The sequence below is a fragment of the Mus musculus genome, chromosome 10, assembly GCF_000001635.26.
Source record: "Mus musculus strain C57BL/6J chromosome 10, GRCm38.p6 C57BL/6J".
In the NCBI taxonomy this organism is placed as follows: Eukaryota; Metazoa; Chordata; class Mammalia; order Rodentia; family Muridae; genus Mus; species Mus musculus.
In genome coordinates, this window is record NC_000076.6 from 26,063,303 (window position 1) to 26,082,988 (window position 19,686).

Below are 19,686 nucleotides of genomic sequence, written 5' to 3' on the forward strand. Positions count from 1 at the left end.
CACTTTCACTTTCAGTTTGGATTCATCCTGATATCTAAGATAGGGACTGGTACTAGGGATCGACTCCCAAAAGCCTTCTCTATCCTGGGGAAACCATGAAGTCATACAGCTTTGCCTTTGAGCTACACTCTAGGGAGTCCCCTGCTTAGTATGAACCTTTCTCCTCTGTCATATCAGTCTGTTCTTTGTTTCCTTTGTGCTCGTCATTATGGATTCCCTCCCTTCCACCATCAAGGAACCCCATATTAGGGCATTGAAAACCCTTCTAGTGACACATGGTCTCAAGGTTAAAACTCATGACCTGGACCAATTTTGGGAGGAGGCCATTATTTTTGACCCCCTGGATATCACTAGAGAACATGTGGGACCCTGACATCTGGATGTGTGTTCTCTTCCTCCCCCAATATGACTCCATTATGAGCAATTGGGATTTATGTGGCCCCTCTAATTGTCTTGATTTGTGCCCCTTTACTCTCCTAAAAGGTGGACACCTCTTTAATGGGATGTATTTCCATGTAAACCAGTTATTAAAATGTGGACTGGGGTGAGCTCTGTGAATGTGACCATTGGCAGCTAGGTTGGCTGGAAAGCCACCCCAGTCTGTGTCCGCCCCACCCCCTTTTTTCTTTCTGGTCACTAATACCTCCATTGTCAGAGAACCTTAACTGCTTTAATAAAAAATGTCTCCTGGCCGCCTGCTGAATAGGGGTATTGAACATTGGCTATTCTGATGAGGGAACCAGTTGCCTTTTGGATGCCTGTGGTAAATACCACTCACTTTCATACTGTCACTATGATGGCCCAGAATGACAACCCCTAGACCAGGGAAAGAGGGATTTTGTTATTATAGCTGCCATAATTGTGGCCATCATTGTGGGCATTTCTGGGGTGACAACAGCTGCTGTTGCCTTGACTGGAAACTGTCAATGTGGTAGTCTTTAAGTCAGCTGAGGCACTACAGGCACAAGAGGTACTAAATCAACATCTTTATCAATCTGTCCACATTTTACAACTAATGGATTAACTTACTGGTGGAAAAGTTGGCCCTTGTTAGGAACAAGTCTCTATTGGCATGCGACCCCAGGTTTCACACAATCTGCCCAACCCCTTACCAGGTACATAATGCCACTGAAGCCTGACAACAGTTGGCTCAATATCTTGAAGGTACCTGGTCAGTCAAATTCCTTATCTATTCTGTGATGTTAAGGGTGAATATAGACAACCTCAATATGACCAGGGTATCTGTGCTCTCCCTAGATGCCAGACTCTTGGGAAAAGTGGGGGTCAATATTAAGAGGCTGTTTGACCCCTTGTGGATAGCCACTTATGCTACAATGAGAGGAATTGTTATGCTAATAATTACTTTGTTTGAGTGTCTTCCACACAGGATCATAGGATCAGAGGTGAGGAGGATGCAACATCAGCCTCAACACTGGGGAGTAACTAGAACCAGTAGAACTCAGGCACCCAGGAACTCTGCCTGACCAGTGTCATGGGTTCCTTCCTGTCTGGGCTGGTGCTCTGAGCAGACCTTCAACATGAATTCCAAAGCCAGTCCCACAATGCGCCCAAGGGAAGATCCACTACCAGGCTCTCTAACACACCCAGGAACACAGGATCCCAGGAAGTTGGTCATACCAAGATCTCAGGGTCCCAGAGGCAGCTTGACTTCCAGGAGCTCTAACACACCCAGAATCTCAGGATCATAGGATCACAGAGACAGCTGAACTCTGAGGAGTTCCTACAAAACCAGGATCACAGGAAGGACAGGCTCCTGTCAGATATATCGAGGACAGGTAGCACTAGAGATAATCAGATGGTGGGAGGCAAGCATAAGAACATAAACAACAGGAACCAAACCTACTGGACATCATCAGAACCCAATTCTCCCACCATAGCAAGTCATGGATACACCATCACACCAGAAAAGCAAGATTTGTATCTAAATTCACTTCTCATGATGATGATAGAGGACTTTAAGAAGGACATAAATAACTCCATTAAAGGAATACAGGAAATACATTAAAGGAAAACAGCTAGAAGCCCTTAAAGTGGAAATATAAAAATCCCTTAAAGAATCACAGAAAAAGACAATCAAACAGGTGAAGGAAATGAACAAAACCACCCAAGATCTAAAACTGGAAATAGAAACACTAAAGAAATCACAAAGGGAGGCAACTCTGGAGATAGAAAAATCTAGGAAAGAGATCAGGAGTCATAGATACAAGCATCACTAACAGGATACAAGATATAGAAGGGAAGGTGTAGACAATACTGTAGAAAACACTGACACAACAGTCACAGAAAATGCAAATGGCAAAAACTCCTAACCCAAAACATCCAGGAAATCCAGGACACAATGAGAAGACCAAACCTAAGGATAATAGGTATAGAAGAGAGAAGATTCCCAACTTAAAGTGCCTATAAATATCTTAAACAAAATTATAGGAGAAAATTTCCCTAACGTAAAGAAAGAGATGCCCACAAACATACAAGAAGCCTACAGAACTCCAAATAGACTGGACCAGAAAAGAAATTCCTCCTGTCACATACTAGTCAAAGCATCAAATGCACTAAAAAAAGAAAGAATGTTAAAAGCAGTAAGGGAAAAAGGTCAAGTAACATATAAAGGCAGACCTATCAGAATAACACGAGACTTCTCATTAAAGATCATGAAAGCTAGAAGATCCTGGGCAGATGTCATACAGACCCTAAGAGAACACAAAAGCCAGCACAGGCTACTATACCCAGCAAAACTCTCTGTTACCATAGACGGAGAAAACAAGATATTCCATCACAAAACCAAATGTATACAATAGCTTTCCATAAATCCAGGCCCACAAAGGATAATAGATGGAAAACATCAACATAAGGAGTAAAACTACACCCTAGAAAAAGCAAGAAAGCAATCTTTCCACAAACCCAAAAGAAGATAGCCACAAACATAATTCCACCTCTAACAACAAAAATAACAGGAAGTAACAATCACTTTTCCTTAATATCTCTTAACATCAATGAACTCAATTCCCCAATAAAAAGACATAGACTAACAGACTGGATATATAAATAGGACCTAGCATTTTGCTGCATACAGGATATGCACCTCAGTGACAAAGACAGACACTACCTCAGAGTAAAAGTTTGGAAAACAATTTTCCAAGCAATTGGTCCTAATAAACAAGCCGGAGGAGCCATTCTAATATTGGATAAAATCGACTTTCAACCAAACGTTATCAAAAAAGATAAGGAAGGACACTTAATACTCAGCAAAGGAAAAATCTACCAAGATGAACTCTCAACTCTGAAAATCTATGCTCCAAATGCAAGGGCACCCACATTCATGAAAACAAACAAACAAACAAACCAAAAAACCTTTACTAAAGCTCAAAGCACATATCATACCCCATACAATAATAGTTGGAGACTTCAATACCCCATTCTCAGCAATGGACATGTCATAGAAACAGAAACTAAACAGAAGCACAGTGAAAGTAACAGAAGTTATGAACCAAATGGATCTAACAGATATTTATAGAACATTTTATCCTAAAGCAAAAGAATATACCTTCTTCTCAGCATCTCATGATACCTTCTCCAAAACTGACCATATAATTGGTTGCAAAACAGGTCTCAACAGATACAAGAAGACTGAAATAATTCCATGCACCCTATCAGATCACCATGGACTAAGGCTGGTCTTAAATACCAACAAAAACAACAGAAAGCACACATACACATGGAAGCCGAACAACACTCTGCTCAATGATAATTTGGTCAAGGAAGAAATAAAGAAAAAATTAATGGCTTTTTAGAATTTAATGAAAATGAAGACACATCATACCAAAACTTATGGAACACAATGAAAGCAGTGCTAAGAGGAAAACTCATAGCTCTAAGTGCCTTCAAAAAGAAACTGGACAGAGGATACACCAGCAGCTTGACAGCATACCTGAAAGCTCTAGAATAAAAAGAAGCAAATTCACCCAAGAGGAGTAGAAGGTGGGAAATAATCAAACTCAGGGCTGAAATCAGCAAAAAAGAAACAAAAAGAACTTCATGAAAGAAGTTCATGAAAGAATGAACAAAATCAGGAGTTGGTTCTTTGAGAAAAATCAACAAGATGAATAAACCCTTAGCCAGACTAGAGGGCACAGAGACAGTATCCAAACTAATAAAATCAAAAATGAAAATGGAGACATAACAGCAAAATATATTTTAAAATAATTATACTCTGTGTTGAATAGAGCTGAAAATATTAAATCATGTTCTACAAACATCATAGGAATGTTATTGATAATTTTTCTTAATGTTTAACTTCAAAGAGTTTTTGATATTTTGAAAAATTTAAAATATACTTACTGATAAAATATTTTTTCTTGTAGAACACTGATAATCTTTTTAAAGTAAGCTTATAATTAGACAATGTATACACACACACACACACACACACACACACACACACATATATATAAAATGAATTTAATCTCTCACTAGGTCAGGTGATAAAGGCTTTTGAATATATTTCTTGATGATTCATTTTCAATATTTTATGCTCTTTTACTGTGCTTAATTCCCAAAGAATACTTTGTATGTTTTGAAACAATTTAGTATTAAACATTAGATATAGGATCCTCAGTTATGGATAGTATCAAATGTTCATTAATGATATTTTTAGGGTATGAAATGGTATGAATATAAAAGTTGAACAAATTTTTTTTTGTATTTTTGATTTTCAAAATACTCAATTTTATTAATATGTTTGATGTTTAAAATGCATTTAAATAAGAAAAAAAAAAGTGTCTCACACAGCATATATCCAGGCAGCGCTCCAAAAATAAGGCAGCCCTCCAGGTGCTGATGGCTCTCGAAAATCCCGAATGCGGGGGAGCCCCCCTAAGGAAGTGATCAAAGCATGGATGGCAGAGATTCATGAGACCACCGTGTAGGCTGTTTCTCATCTTCCCCTTGCATGACATGCTTCTAGAATGATGTCTCTTTGAGGGCTGGTAGTCAATGACAGATAAGATCTCAGAATGCAGGACAACCTAAGACAGGCACAGTCCATTACACTGGGAATCCTCAGAGGTGTGGTCAACAATGCTGAGGCAATGGCACCCCAGCTCCCACTAGGCTGTCAAAATCTAAAAGCAAAAAGGTGGAAATGTAAGAGGAACATGGTGGCTTCCTCTGCATAAATGTCAGGGGTTTGCAGCCACAAAGGCAACTCCTGCAGGAGGACCTAATTGAAGACTGCTTGAGAGACCAAGGATTGTAGACACAGACAATGCCAGCCAATCAGGAACTGGTTAGAAGAGATGCTTTCTTGGGACCAATTCGGCCCTGGTGGAGAATATTAAAGGAGCTTGCAAGAGTGTTCAGACAAGCTTGCTGCAGCATTTTCACCTGCTCCCAGAGGGCTCAGGTTCAATGGTTCAGGGCTCAATGTCTGGTACCTGCATGGAGGCTCACAACTGTCTGTAACTCCAGTTCCAAGAGATCTGATCCCATACCCTCTTCTGGCCTCCTCAGCAGTGCATACAAGCAGGCAAAAAAAATCATATGTATATATATACACACACATATATGTACACACATATACACACACACACACACACACACACACACATATATATATATATATGAAACAAAGAAATCAATATAGGGAGAACATGGTGAAAAGTTTATCCTTGCTACAGCAATTTTAACTTCACTTTTTGTGATAATCAGGTAAATATTAAATATGAAGAGTCTTATAGATTTATAGCCTTTTTTGAAACTTTGAAACTATCCCTATGCATATTTCACTTAAAAAATAATCTGCTCAAATATCTTTTAGACTTATTAATTGCGTGGCTATGTGCCTACATGTTTGTATGTGGGCCAACAAGGTGGGTCAGTGAGTGGAATTGCTTGTACTTAAGCTGGGGGACTTAACATAATAAGACAGCAAGAGAGAACTGGCTGTACAGTTGTCCCCTGACCCCCACATGAACACCATGGACCATGATATTCATGTACCTGCACTTGTATGTACACGTACACACACACACACATACACACACACACACACACACACATACACACACATACACTCACACACACATACATATTATAATATCTAATGGAATGCAAATGTCTAAAGAAATGTATACCATTTCTTTTAAACCAAAGAAGTAGCCAGGTCTGATGACACACACCTCCAGAACTCGAGAGCAGAGGCAGGTAGTCATCTTGTCTACATAGTGAGTTCCAGGCCAGCCAGGACTATGCAGTTTAGACTCTGTCTCAAAAAGAAAAAAGATTCTCCTGTTTGAACAAAGGTTTCATCAAAGTACTATTTATAATACACAGTGTCTGGAAATGGCCTCGAGGTCCAGGTATAAGGTGTTAAACTACGACATACCATGTAACCCAATCTTGCACAGACATTATTAAAGTAGCCTAGAATTTGGAAAGTATTTAACACATAAGGTTAAGCAAACAGAACAGGTTGTAATATTAAGTATGGAAAAAAGAGAAACTCATTAAAAACGAGGAGAAGAAAATGCCAAATGTTACAGTTGCCCTTGGCTTATCAGATTATAGGTAAGATTTCTTCCAGGTTTTTAAAATCTTTTTTGTTTGTTTATTTTTGTTGTTGTTTTCGAGATATGGTTTCTCTGTGTAGCCCTGACTGTCCTGGAACTCACTCTGTAGACCAGGCTGGCCTCGAACTCAGAAATTCACCTGCCTCTGCCTCCCAAGTGCTGGGATTAAAGGTGTGCGCCATGCCCGGCTAGGTTTTTTAATTCTTAATGTATTTTTCCAAAGTTTTAATTGAGAGTATGGATTGCTTTGCAATTAGAAACAAAAATAATTCTTCAGAAGTACTGTATAATCATTGAGTTACAAATGTGTGCACATGTATATGTTTTCTGGGCGCATCTGACTCCCATTACCGAGAAAGGCAAAATGTGTTTCTCTGACGTGAACATCTGCCTAGACAGAATACTGAGGACTTTTTAATTCACTCCACATCTCAGCCTAAAGATGCTGATTTTTAAAAAGAAAATATTTTCTTCTCAGCACCTCTGGAATTAGTTCACTCTTCAAAAAAATAAAGCTTGTATTATCTTGGTTTTATAAAATTTCAATATTATTCTTCCTCGAAGCTTCAGTTCAATATGCTGCAATTGTTTATTTATATGGGGCTCTCTTACTAAGTTATGAAACTCAATCCCGTAACTCAAGGAGCTCTTCATTCTATTCTCCTCTCCTCTCCTTTTACTCCAGGGTTTCCAAGGCATGCTTAGCCTCTTTCTATCTCCATCAGTGCTGCAGAGAAGTAATGGAGAACGCTCTTACCCAAATAATGACAAAATATCCCTGGAGTCTGCTCTGGCTGCATTGGGTGGTTGTTACTTTGTGTGTATGTATATGTGTGTCCATGTGTCTGTGTCTAGGCCATAGGTTGATGGCAAATACCAATTGTCCTTAATTGTCCTTCACCTACTTTTTGAAACAGGGTCTCTCACAAACCCAGAACTCCTCAATTGGGCCCCACTGGTTGGTCATGGCCATCCTTGGGGATCCTTCTGTCCTTGGGTCGAGACCACAGGAACAATCTTTCAGGCATGCTTTTTTACATGAATGTTGGATATATAAACTAAAGTTCCCATGTTTGTGAATCACACTTCACTGACTGAGCCATCTCCCCAAGTACAAACCATGGATTCTCTAACTACTAAAAGCGTTCCCTTTCCTAGCCCTGCCTCCTTCTAGATAAGCTTTATGATGATGCAGAAGGGCAGCATTACCCCCACTGCAATCTCTAGTCCTCAGTCACTGAACACCAGCCAAAATCACATTAGTAATGCCCAGCTCTCTCTTACTGAGACACCTCCATCCCCCTGTGTACATTCTCCCTTTGTTTAATGAGCAATGAATAATTTGTTGAACCCCAGGGAAGTTCCCGGTAATTTCCAGCTGGAGGGCACCGAACATCCTCGTTCCTCTCTTGCTGATCTTTTCTCTGCTCATACTTGGTGTCGGTGCAAGCATTTCCCTTCTGCTGGAAGCCTCTGGTGAGTGACCTGCATGTCTGATGTCCTAGTCTTTTCTGTCACCACGTCGTTTATGCTCTGCAGTTGTGACTGCATTTCATAACATTAACTAGCTCTGTACTCTCCACTACTCTGAAAAATTCCTTGAGCCTTACTTTCTGAAACAGACTATGAGACAAATAAGAGTAATATATCTCATTACTCTTCTTACACATACACACACACACACACACACACACACACACAGAGAGAGAGAGAGAGAGAGAGAGAGAGAGAGAGAGAATTGTACACACATCTAGCCATATATCTATACTGATACAAACTTTCTTTTGCATTTGTTTACCGAATAGCACTATATCATTCATATTTATAGGATAGCATTTCAAGCAGGCCCTTAGGATGATACTATATAACTAGAATGTTCCCTATCTCTACTACATTTAGCCTGTTTTTTGGTGTATCATGCCCCCCCCCCCAACCTCCATCTATTTCCTACTTTTCATCTTTCTGAGCAAGACATGTGTGTGAAGGCAACTACAGGCCACAGCCATTGGCAGAGGTTTCTTCTCCTGTAACTGAAAACATGCACTAAAGTTAACCTTTCAAGTGTCTGACTTGCTAGTGTATTGGCTCTGCCTGGTCATAGGGACTTTGTACTGGAGGGAAGGGCCCTACTAGGTAATTGCATTTTGACAATGCCAGGCATAATCCCATTGGGCAAGTCGTTCCATGGTCTGCTCTGATCTCATACTTACAAGCCTTAAAAGTCAGCTCACTGTCTTCTTTCATAAGCAGATACCTGCAGTGCTCCCTCCTTCTCACTCAGACTTGAAGTTGACCTTGCCCTGCTAGGACCGGGGTGGCTCTCTGACAATCCAGGATGAATTCCAGATTCTGACAGATCTGGGATTCGGTGCCAGCTCCTGCATAGTCTTGCCTGATTCCAGGAGTCTGGGCAAACAATATTAACCTCCCTGAGCCTCCTCCGTTAGCTCGAAAGGGGACATATACTATACTTATCTTCCAGGAGTGTAATGAAGATGTAGTGAGATCTTGGATAAATCTAAGGTGCATGGCAAATACACTGCAAATATGAGCTTCTCTTTGTACATAATGCCTGACTACTAATAGAATCCCCTCACCCTCTGAAGACAAGCCCATTCCATATTCTATTGATTTATCTCAGGAAGATGTTTAAAGTGGAGCCATATGGTGAAGTTCCTGTTTTCAGATCAACAATCAAACTGTAGCTGTTCTATTGATCTGCCCACCTGTTCATCTTTCCTGACTGGCCTCCATCTCTGGCTCTTGCTGTTATGCCAAATACCATACCAAGAATTTATGCATGTGAACCCTTTGCTGGAGCCTCACCTTGGCACCTTGTCTGACATGTCTGTGAGCACACATGCCTGGCGGCTTTGTATGAGTAATCTCTGCCATGTGCCCTATGAATGACATTGATGCCTGACACTCAGATTTCGTATTAGAAAAGTCTACTGAGCCTGCCATCCAGTTTGGTCTGATACAATGTATTATGACATTGGCCTTGAGAAATAATATTGCACCCTGGCTACAGCATGGGCTATGGTGATTATGCTGATAGTTGGAATCCCAGCTTTACCGTTTATTGCTCCCAAAAATCTTAATTTATTTTTCTCCTCCAACTTTTGGTTTTTCTCATGTTAGAAAGCTCTTGAGACATTTGAATACTGTGACTTACAGAGTGCCCATGGGACCTGTCACAGTAAGAATTGACCAACAGATCGCTTCTCGGCCTTTTGGCTAAGATCAAGTGAAGAATTGACCAACAGACCTCAGTTTAGCGGCTAAGAAGATGGATTCATTAGTAAAGTGCGTGCTGTGCTTTTATAAGGACTAGAGTTTGGGACTCCAGCAGCCCGGTACAAAGCTGGGTGCAGCTGCATGGATCTGTAAGTCTAGTGCTGGGATCCGGAGAGGGAGCCGAGACAGGCAGATTCTTGAAACTCTTAGGCCAGCAAGTCTAGGCAATTGGTAAAATCGAGAGTCAGTGAGACACTCTGTCTAAAATATTAAGCTGGAGAAGGTAAATGAGTAAGAAAGCTCAGTGCCCACCACTGGCCTCCACACCACACTTACATCATGTGCGCGCGCGCACACACACACACACACACACACACACACACACTCACACACACACACACACACACACACACACACACTCACACACACACACCCCTCGGATGCCCGATGCCCACAAGTCCTATTTTTATGCAAGCCAGTTGGAGTTAAACCTCTCCCTGACTGAGCACCACCTGCCTTCCACACTTGAGCCTTTCAGATTCATTAATTCCATAAACATGTCTAGGCGTACATGGATGCTTTCATCTTCACATCCTCAGTCTTCTGCAGCTCCAGTCACCTCCAGACTCTAATTCAGAACCAGTGCCTACAGCTTGTCCATTATTTGCTGTTGTGTAAATAATGGTTCTCACTCCTCTGCTCAAACGTCACGGGTTCTACAAATCCCAAAGTCAGTTTCTTCTAATCTCAGTATGTCTGAATGGATTTCTGAAAATGAAATCCACGTGTTGGAAACAAGGCACGCAGATGTTTGTTTAAAGTGCATGACTTCGAGTATACAAACGATGGGGTCCTCATTCAGTAATACTCTGGAAATCTCATTCCTTTTAATAAAAGTCTAGACAGGAAAACATTATTTCACCACTGGGCTCCCCCTTAGTTGAAGGTTCTACCTTCTAGAATTCCCATGGCTTTGGGCACCAGACTTGCCTAAGCGCAAAGGACACATCTCTGCGTAGGCGAAAGCAATTATACCTAGTAACAAATTCATTGTTTTGACCTGGAACATCATTAGCCTTCTTGAACCACTTCTCTGTGATCTTCCTAGAACTGTCTGTCAAGGATGAGACAGCCTCCTCCTTCCCATCAGAATGCTACCAAAACCCTCACACAGAAAGAGTCGGGCACAGATCCTATCCCAGGCTGCCATAGAACACTCCCTATCATACACAGGAACTCATGCTGTGGCCCTGAAAACCCAGCAACCACAGAATCCTTCAAAAGGAGTATAAATGGGACCGGAAAGAGACAGGATCTTCCTTTCTTATGGATCCCATGTTAGGTTTGGACCTATTGACAGCAACCATTCCCTTCACATAGGAAGACCTTAGGATAAGTCTGACCCAGAGAGAAATGGAGCTGAGAGATGAGGAGAGAAAGGATCCAGACAAAGTTGGTTCCTCCAGCACCTGAAGTAGATCTACCTAAAGGTGGCTCTAAAGACCTTCCATTCACATCAGCCACCAAGCCCTTTATTGCTAATCCAGTCTCATGTACACATAATTAAATGCATCCTTGACCAACCAACAGAAACCCTGACAGAAGTGAATACAGAGGGACCTGGCATCCTCTGCACAAATGATGATCAGAATAGGCTTAGCCATGGTACTGCAGGAAGGCATCTAAGATTCCTCATCTTTTGACTCTGCTACATTCCTGGGTTTTCTTTGTAATTTCCCCTCTGGTTATAAAGTTTCCAAAGAATAACTTGCTCTTATATATCCTACCAACAGTGCCTTGGCCCAAAGGTCCTCCCCTCTACATACTTCTTTGTAGCCATTTCCTTTTTTTTTTTTTTTTTTTTTTTTTTTTTAACAGGGCACTCAGAATTCTTAGAGAAGTCTTGTCAAGAACTCAGTGACATGCAACTTCCCACTCAGGAAAGGGAGGGGTGTTAAGTTGAAGAGGAAACAGGAGCAACCAGATTCAACCCAAAGGTCAGAATCCAAGCCATCTCAGAGGTTCTCAACTGCATAATTATATATTTGTCTTCCAGAATGCATAAAGTTTTTGCTAAAAAGTTCAATCCTCAGACATCAAGCTTCCTTCTCCTCCCCTCCCCTCCCCTCCCCTCTTCTCCCCTCCCCTCTACTTCCCTCCCCTCCCTTCCCCTCCCCCTCCTTTACTCAGGGGTTTCCAAGGCATGCTTAGCCTCTTTTCTATCTCCATCTGTGGTGCAGAGAGGCAATGGAGGACACTCTGCTAACATGTTTTGTAGCATCAGTCTGGCCTTCAGCACCTTTCCGCTCTAATTACCACTGGGGGTTGTTAGGAAAATCAATTGCTATTATTGGTGAAAACCCATGAAAAACTACCAAGCTCAGAGTGAAAGTTGCTATTTGTTATTTGATTTTACTGTCAAGTGGGATCACCTCGATGGACCACACGCCCCAGGCTAGATTGTTTTCCTTTCCCCACAGCAAGCAATCTTAAATCCTGCCTCCCTCCAGCCCTAACATGCCCAAGCTGAACTCGGCCCACATTCTGATCTTCGTTATCCTCAATTCCACCAGAACTCCTCACATAGCATTATGTCTTCAATCTAAAGTCATTCTGCAAATGAGAACATCAGGTACTAGAAAGGCTAACTGACTTTATTCAGGGCTACATAATCAGTAGCTAAGTCAAGATGACAACCTTCAAGCAGTGCCAGTTGGGATCTGCTGGCCTTGAGTCTGCACCTGTCTCCCGGTGTTCACCTCACATCGAAATCTGGTGTTTACCAGACTCTTCCTCACTAGCCTAGCTCCTGCTGGGTGTCCACTGTTGCAGAACATCTCAGTAAGTGTTCACCATTGTGTTCTGAGTGGTTGGGCACTCAGACACTAGCAGACAAAGCCCACCTTCAGTCCAGGGACAGGCACTTGATAAAACTACGAGTGTCATAGACCTGGAAAACTTAAAGAATTCTTCTCATCTCAGATTTGTTTATCTGCCCCTTACACAAGTTCTTTTTCTTAATAGTCTCTGCTTCATAACTACTGCCTGCACTGTCTACTATTTAGGGAGAGAAACACTTCATAAACTTTATTTTTAAACTGCCTCATCTTTTAAATCCTACATTCTGTTTCATAAACAAGGTAAGGACCATCACCTTCCTGTGAATACATTTTTAAATCCCATTTTCCTAAGAAATGTCAGGTGACATGTGCTTGTTCAGGTTCTTATTTCCACAGCAACACGTGAATTCCTTTATTTATTCTTTATGCCGTCTTGGTGAGAATAAGGTTAGCCAATCAGTTCAGATTTGCTGCTCCAGATGTCAGAAGTCGACTTTACATCCAAAAAGCCATTGTCAAAGTCTGGAAACTATAAAAGTCCAAATGTAGCAATCTAACTCTTGGCACATTCAAAAGCATCTCTAAAAATTGCACTATCTTAAAATGACAAGGACAACAACTGTTCTCACAGTGACGCTCCTGGGTGTCCAACTCTTTCTGATTCCAAGTGTCATATGGACATTTTGTTTTTACCTAGACAGGCCTAGGAAGCAACAGGTTAAGTCACTCTGTGCCAATCCCCTGGAATTATCATTCTGAGCCTTCCTACACAGCAGCTCTCTCCTTACTGAAGGCTTTCCCAGCCTAGATACAAAGATAATTATAGCCCTGGTTACAAATTATCTCATAATTATGAGGTATCTAGTGGAAATGTTAAAGAAAAGTTATTAACACCTTAGTAGATATTTTTTAAACTTCAAAATGCAGCATTAAATTGCATGAAGTATTAAGGGTCAGTTTCCACTTCTTGGAAGCACTGTTTTCCTTTTAGAAGTGCACGGGTTCCTCATTTCAGCTGTTTGAAAGGCACAAAACTACCAGCAGATGCTCCAGTGTGGGCAAACAGCAGCATGGAAATAAAGTGAGCCTTAAAAAGTTTTAAGATGCAGCCTACTTTTCAGTCAAAGTAAGATGCCGTGGTGCCAACAGTCAAGTAAGAAACCAAAGGTCATTTCATGTTTTCATCACGCAGCGAATGGCACACCGATAAAGGAAAGAGCATTAGCACCTCGGGTACCATCTATGCACAAAACGCTATGCAACTTCGTCTGACTTCAAGAAGGAAATAGTTCAATACAAATTGCATTTACCGATTCTTGAAATGGTATCTGCTGTCAACCACTGAAGGTCTTCAGAAAAAAAAAAAAAGACCAGGTAAGCCAGGGTTACTTAGTTTTGAAAAACACCAGACTGAAAAACACAGGGACTGAACCTTTAGCTCATTTATATCTGCATATAGTTAACAAATGGGGAATGATTCTAGTTACTTAACTATATCTACATATTTGTCTTTTCTTCTGACGTTATCGATGCCTAGGGTAAAAAATGAATTGTTTCGTGTACACACACACACACACACACACACACACACACACATTCCAAAATAACAAAAGCAGCAAACATAGAATGCCCAAGCCTTCATAATGCATAGTGTTGGCGTGAACACGCAATTATTGCAAAACAATTAGTGAAGCAAATCTTACGAGTCCTTTCTTAGGCAGTCTGTGGGGAGGAGAGTCGTGCTGAAGCCTATAGACAATTACCCCTCTTCGTTTTGCTTATGCAGGTAGGATCACACTGAAATACTGATCTAGGGAACCCTGTTCACACTTTTGTCTACCATAAATTAACGCCGTAGACCCTCACAAAGATTGCTGACTCTGGAACCTTAGACAAAGGAGGGTGTAGCTCCAAGACGCGAAGCCAGGCGCTCTCAGAAGCCGGCTGCTCACAGGCTGCCCCGCACCACCTCTCCTGTACTCTGGAGACCAAGAAGTCTGGAACTGATGGAGGACTTGGTTCATTCCCCCAAACTTTGGGAGTCATTGTTTCCCCTAACTCTGCGGGCTAAAGCGGAGGGGAGGAGAAGGGGTTTCAGAAACCCGGGGTACAGCTGCAGGGCTCGCCCACCCACCTCTGCACGCCCCGCAGCACCCTGGTGGTCCACTCACCTGTCCTGAGCGCCTGGTCTCGGGGCTCCGGTGGCCTCTCCGGGCTCTTCGCTCTCACAGCTGTCGCGACAGCGTGCGCCTCCGGGGACCAGCGAGGGAGGCGGCGGGGTCGGGGGCGTCAGGAGGAATCTGGGCAGCTGCGGGCAGCCACGGTCTCACTCCCCATCCCCGTGGGGCTCCGGCTGAGGACGCGGTGCGGTCACCAAAGGAAGATGAGTCAGGCCGGGGTGCGGGCGCCCTGACTCGCGCATCTGGGGGACGCGGCCGCCGCCATCGGACGAGCGCAGCCCCTATCCTTCTAGGGTACCGGTGACCGAGGCCAGGGCAAAAGATCGCAGCTAAGGCGTCTCCGCCGCCGCCAAGAAAGACAAAAGGAATGCGGGGCTCGAGGGAAAGTTTTGGGCTTGGTTCCTGATGAATTCTAGCCCCCGAAGCCGCCAAGAGGAGGATCGGGGGCGAGGGCGGGACGGGCTTCCCGGAGCGTCGCCAGCAGCCGGGGACCCAGACGGTGCTAATCGCACCGCCGCCCACGACCCGTGGGAACTCCGCCGGCCCAGTCGCCAAGCTGTGCAAGAGCTGCGTGCAGGACCCACCCTTCCCCCCGGACCCCAACCCAGCTACCCGGCGCCCTGGCTGCAAAGTTGTACTTCTAGCGCCGGGATGGCGCCCATACAAAACCCATTTGGGGAACAAAGTACCGCTTCCAGGCGATCTGCTTCATCTGAAGGCCAGCGGGCGGAAGCGGACACACCCACTCGCTTCTCATCACCGTCGGACGCGAGTTCCAGAACGGGAGATACCTGCCCCTCCTGTCTCAATAAGAACTGGGGATCCCCGGCGGACTCTGTATTTTCTGGAAGAAGGATCCATAGGCCCCTCGGTTCCACGCCCCTCGGATGCTTTCTTATCAGATGCAGCCTGGGAGGGTCGGGGTCCCCCTGGCGGCTGCACGAGTGCTGTGCTAACAAAGTCAGACCTGGACCCCCAAGAGATACTGCACTCCTAGCCCTCAGAGGGTTTAAGCTGCTGGGAAGTTAGTTCCAGTAGAGCAGACTGGTTGGGAAGGGTTCTGGGCATGGGGTTGTGAGGGGCAGGGGCTAATTGTATCCTAAGATGATGAGTCTGAGGCTAAGCTCCAGATATCAAATCCAATGAAGGCTTCAAGTTACCAAAAATTATCAGTGAGAAAAAAAAAAACATGTCCTGTCCATAGAATGAAATAATTGAAATAATAGTCACGTGCAATTCTGCAAGGGACCAAAGCGCCCACTCTGGCTGAAGATCAAGTCAGTAAATAAAGTTTCGTATTCAAATTACTGCGTTGGAGTGTGCAGTGTACAGCAACCGTAGCTGAGCTATGGTTTTGTAAATCCATGAGTTTCTTGGATTTTTTTTTTAACTCATAGGCAAGAGGCAAATATTCTGCTCTGGTGTGTATCTATTTCAATGTGTCAGCTACTGGATTCTGTGGGGAAAAAATCTAGACTCAAGAAAATAAGGCAACCCGTAGAGGCCAGACAGGTCATTAAGATGACACTGGCAATGGAGAAAGACTGTAAAAACGGGCAATAGTGGTTTTAAAAAAAAAATCTTGCTTCAGTATGGAGGTTAAATACTTTTTCTGAAATTTCAGGACCAAATGCTTAAAAAAAAAAAAAAAAGAAAAAAAGAAAGAAAGTAGATGGGATGGGGTAGGAGAAATGAGTCACCTTGTAAGCCATCTGTGGTTTTCTTTTCCTTCCACCTTCATGTGGCTAGTTCTCTTGGCCCAAAGCCATTTGATCAGTTCTCTGAGGTTTTCTAGCACATTTGTCAAGGAACCTTATTAATCGTGTGAGCCTAGTAAGGTTCTACTCGTTGTACAAGAATGCCCTGACTCTTCCTTTCTCCTCAAAGCTCCCAAGAGAACACACTTCCTAGCAAGCCTTCCTGACTTGTAAAGGGGTGGGTAATAGGTTCCTCCCATCCTGCTCTTTTAATGTAGCACAGTGTCTACAATGTACAGGGAAACATTTAAAATGGCAATCCAGACATCACAGGCATCACATGTCCAGGCAGTCTTCAAAGAGAGGCTGATGAGGAAAGACTTCGGGAAAAGATCTAGACTCATTCTTATCACCACTGATCACAATTACCAATCTGAACTTATATTCCAGTTATTCAGTCAAAGAAGAAGGAAGAAGGTGAACTAGATAACATCATCAACATATTTTATTTTTAAAATAATTACTACTAGTCAGAAAAATTCAGTAGTAAATAGCCTTGTAAATTGAGGGTTATCTGCCATTCTATAGTCTAAGCAACCTCCCAAGAAGATATTCATCAGTCCCCCTCTGGCTCTTAGTGTTCCAGGCAAGCTCAGGTAAATTATTTAATCTTTGCTAATGGCCAATATTTTCCATCTGGAAAGAGCCCAGTGAGCATATCATGTCAGTAATGGATTTTGGATTTAGTGGCTTTATATCCACTCTGGTGTAATGGATGGGAATCAACTATTCCCTATTTGGGGGGTAAAAGCTACCTGTGTTTTACACGTAATTATTTTTGAGTCTGCTGTTTTGAGATGTATACAGTTTCCATTAAAACAAGTCCATTCTAAATGTTACATGAGTACAGAATAAAGAGAAAGCACTGTTCTCTCTAATTGAAGCCTGAAGGACTTTTGAGTATAATTTCTCTTGTTTCTTAAGCAGAAAAAATACCTAACATTATTATAAGTTAAAATAATATATGAAATTCTTCTGGCTTGTTATATATTCAGTACATTCGATTGAGCACACACCCACTCACCAAACTTGCTTAATGCTATGGGAATAAAAGGAAAGAGAACTTTCCCTCTGATATAAAGAAGTAATGAGAAAATATTTCCATGAAGGTCAGCATTTCACCTAGTACAGTATAAATATACAAGCAAGGAATGCTGAGGGGCAAGGAATTTTAATGGATTAAGCAAAGATACTCTGGAATGAAAAAGTATGATACTTGGGATTTTACAATTAAAAATAACATGTATATTGTGAGCCTGTATGTGTACAGGTGTCCGTGGGAGTAGGACAAGGAGGCCAGGTTGCAGGAGCTAGAGTTACATGTAATTATAAGATGCCCAACGTGAGTACTAGAAACTGAACTTGAGTCTTCTGGGAAAGCACCAAGTGCTTTTAATCACTGATCAATCTCTCCAGTCCTTCAAGGTATTTTTAAGTAGATCAGATATAAGGCTATGAGGAAAAACTACTAGACAGTTTGGGTGAAATTAACCCGCTTTTGCCACAAACACAGACTGTATTGTCCTCGGACCTCAGAAGAAGGACCCCAGCATGAACATGAAATCAGAAATGGAAAGGGGATTCCTTGTTAAACTTTGGCCTGAATGACTTTGACCATACTGTGAAACTGATAGATAGTCTGAAAGCCCCTGCGCTACAGCTCTGGCAGCCCTGTTACATTTCAAAGCAGGGGCCAAGAAAGAGAAAGTCAAATGAGAAAATGTCCTTTTTGATTTTCTCCTTGAAATAAAATTGTAAACAGAAGAAATGTAAAGGAGGGGGGAAAGGACATGGGAATATGGAACTTAATGGTCCGCATGTACTCTGTGTCCTCTTGACTCCAAATGGTGCTTCCTCATATTGTTTTACCATGTCTCAGTGACTCTCACTGTTTAGATGATTTGGTGGCGGCAGCAATAGCAGCAGCAGCAGATGTGACTAGTGTGTTCAAGAAACACACAATCAAGAGTGCTACGCCCCTCTCAGTGCTACTCCCCTTATGGTGTCAATAACATGCTTGCAGTTAGGTGCTTTATAACTTATAAGTTCAGCATAAGTTCTGTGAAAGATAATAAGCTGATTAGAATCTTCATGTCTGAGGGGTACAAAATCGCTAAGGGGACACATTTTTCTTCATTAGGTTCCAGCTCTTCCCTCTAGACAGATGCGCACTTGTAAACTGGACAACCACCACATGGTCAGCAACAACCCACATAGTTTAACACACACACACACACACACACACACACACACACACACACACACACACATTATGTATGTTGTGATTAGAGTCTGTTTACAGAAAATAGGGAACTGACACAAATAGTGGATAATACAGCATCCTGTGCCTGTTGTTATGCTGTCCGTGGTGCTGAAGCAGGCCTTGATGGTTGGTGCCTGGCCGCGTAGTGTGATCTGTCCTTGACATCTTTGAATATAGCATAGTTGAGATCTTACAGTTGCAAAGCCCTCTCAAACCACATTTTGCAAGACAGTAATACTCAATAGTTATTGGTTAGGCGTGTACTTCAGAATTTGGGACACAGTTAATTTGCCTTGCAGCAGACCTGCATATATCATCCTCCATTTCATTCCCTTGCAGAAGAACAAACCAAACACTGCCATTGTTAGCTACATTACGTTTGGTGGTGGCTATGTGATATTCCATTGAGAGCATTTGTGTTGCATACATTTTGCATCATACTTGTACTGGCTGTCCTGAGTATTTTTGGCCTCATCCATAATGTTCTAATAGTTGTCGTAAGTTTTTGTCACCCGATTTTGAGAATTTATAGCAGTTTTAGATCTCTCAGTCTTCCATGTACCAGATGTTCAACGAATCTCTTGGTCACATGTGAACACCACCTCCTGGATAGAGGTAGGACAATGTGTGTGTACGTGTGTGTGTGTGTGTGTGTGTGTGTGTGTGTGTGTGTGTAATTGTGGTAACGAGGATGCTCCTGAGTCAGGTGAAAAGTGGAACACAGAGAGTTGCTACTGAAACTAAGCAACATGTACTTTTCCATGATAGGCCACTTCAGCTCAATACTGGGTTTGAACAATCCAGTATTTTAAAACCCACTAA

General features: G+C 42.5%; 1 protein-coding gene and 1 long non-coding RNA gene across 4 annotated transcripts in view; one reads left to right on the plus strand and one right to left on the minus strand.

The window, feature by feature from the left end:
• Positions 1 to 15,907, minus strand: part of Tmem200a (transmembrane protein 200A) — an 88,028-nt gene extending 72,121 nt beyond the window's left edge. Inside the window, exons 1-2 of one of the 3 annotated variants that reach the window (XM_017314147.2) lie at positions 15,534 to 15,907; positions 14,836 to 15,017 (exon numbers count right to left, since the gene is read on the minus strand). The gene's annotated coding sequence lies outside the window, so the exon portion shown is untranslated. Of the gene's footprint in view, positions 1 to 14,835 lie in introns of all 3 variants that reach the window. The other 2 variants (NM_001358814.1, NM_029881.4) reach the window with 2 other exon arrangements.
• Positions 14,953 to 16,145, plus strand: Gm9767 (predicted gene 9767). The gene has a single exon (NR_028030.2). It is a non-coding gene; the product is annotated as a predicted gene 9767 (long non-coding RNA).
• The last annotated feature ends 3,541 nt before the right edge of the window (positions 16,146 to 19,686 follow it).